General features: G+C 45.1%; 1 long non-coding RNA gene across 1 annotated transcript; it reads left to right on the top strand.

Moving 5' to 3' along the window:
* Positions 1-786: 786 nt before the first annotated feature.
* On the top strand, positions 787-1840 carry LOC119298582. Its single transcript, XR_005145892.1, has 2 exons — positions 787-945; positions 1685-1840. It is a non-coding gene; the product is annotated as an uncharacterized LOC119298582 (long non-coding RNA).
* The last annotated feature ends 153 nt before the right edge of the window (positions 1841-1993 follow it).

Raw genomic sequence — 1993 nt, forward strand, 5'->3', positions numbered from 1 at the left:
GAGCCTCCTCCCTCCACGTCTTCTCCCCTGCCGCCGGTCTGATCTGGAGAAAGGGTGTCGCCACCGGTGACGAACTCAATGGTGGCCTCTTCACGTCCCAAGTCGGGTTGTTTTTTGTTGAAATTTGCTCTAGTTATGCTGCTAAAATGTGCTTATTTTGCTGTTAAAATATTATTCTTTGTCGCCACTATGTTTGTTTAAATATTTTGATTTTCTCGTGGGTTCCTCGCGGGTTCCCCGAAACCCGATGGGTTTAGGGGACGGGCGGAAAACTAGCCCCGCGCACGGTGATGGGGACGGGGACGGGTTTGCGATTTTCTCGTGGGGATGGGTTTGGGAAGGCAAAACCCGATGGGTTTTGTCCCCGTTGCCATCTGGAATCATGTCTACAGACTACAAATAGAGGGAAGTTGGCATGTGCCTTACTAGAGACAGATGAACCAATAAATGATTGGAAAGGTTCTTCCCAAGCAAAAGGTAAGCTGAATCTTGTACAGTTTACTTCATAATATATTTTGGTCAGTATGTTGTTTATTTTCTGAAATTGATACTCCATTGTAGATTACCTATGATGAAAATTACATTCTCTGCGGGCGCTGATTCAGATATATTACTATGGGCAAAGGAAGTTCAAAATTTATCTCAATCAACATGTGCAAAGGAAAATTCAAAATATGTTATGTCACGAAAAGATTCGTAAACCGGTGAAGTATCTAGAGGGCTTATTAGGACACTGCTCATATTGTTTGATACTTTACCATCTGGGGATTAGGCTATCGGTGAACATGACAATGCGGCTGTTGGTCACGGATGCCGGGGGCGTGAGCGGGGTTGAGGAGCTCACGTGGTGCTATACATGACGACCTGCGAGTGGTGGCAGGAGGTGGCATGCCTGCTGCTTGGCTGGAAGTCCGACATGAACTCCCACGACCGACTGTAAGCATGGTACGTACCCAATCGTCAAACTATCTTCTTTCACCTCCTTCTTATGTAGAAATTAAACTTCGCTGCACACCGGGCATTCCTACTTTCAGTCAGTCATTTTTGCCCATTACGATTGTTAATACTAAGTGTACATGTCACCCACATTCGACCAGTGTATTGCATTTGAATTACCTTGATCTATGGAAATAGTTATATAGGCATGCTACGTGCAAGTGCTTATCTAGGCAATTCAAAGTTCAGCCTGTAGTTTTATGCACACCAACCCAGTCAGCAATAGATGCATGGTTGCCCATGCGTTGCCACAGAACAATCCTAGAGTGGGGCAGTGCTATCCTAAAGTGGGGATGAGAGGATTCAGCGGCTGCACCGGTGGCTTGTCTATCTCCAGGAGATGGATCGAGTGCGCCGCCTCATCGATGTGGGAGCTGCATTGCACTAACAGGGCACGATGCCTCATGGATGCGGGAGCTGCAGTGCACTATTTAAGAGTTCAAAAGCATGAAGGAGGAAATTACCTACAAGTGTTTAAGATCACGAAGGAGGATGTCAAAGTTTTCCATTGTCAAGGACTTGTGAGCAAGTAGTATATGAACTTCACTCTGATTCTAACAAAAAAGTTGGCTATCTGATTCTAAAAATAAGAGCAGAAAATAATAGAGAAGTATCTACATGTGTGTGCATTAAAATTCATTTTATTCTGTTAGTCGAGATTATAACCTTTCAAACTTTACTTATCCAGGTTGTGAAGACCTTCCAGCATTACCCCAGGAAGCTAACACATCAGCTTGTGCCATACGTGGTGTTTTCTTGTTGATGAATGTTGGTCTAGGTAATCTCCTTGATGAACCATGTGACAATTAATAAAGTTAATAAAGGACAGCATACTCTTTTTGTCTTCCTTGATCGCAGTGGGGCGGAGGTGAGGCGTTGGAGAGAGAGGCGGGGCAGTGGTGTATGCGTGCAGTGCGTCTGGACGACGGAATGCACGATCGAGTGATCGGTGTGGTGGTTGGAGGTGCCTGGGCTATTGATTTTTGATTTGAGAGGA

The sequence above is a fragment of the Triticum dicoccoides genome, chromosome 5A (assembly GCF_002162155.2).
Source record: "Triticum dicoccoides isolate Atlit2015 ecotype Zavitan chromosome 5A, WEW_v2.0, whole genome shotgun sequence".
Taxonomy (NCBI): Eukaryota; Viridiplantae; Streptophyta; class Magnoliopsida; order Poales; family Poaceae; genus Triticum; species Triticum dicoccoides.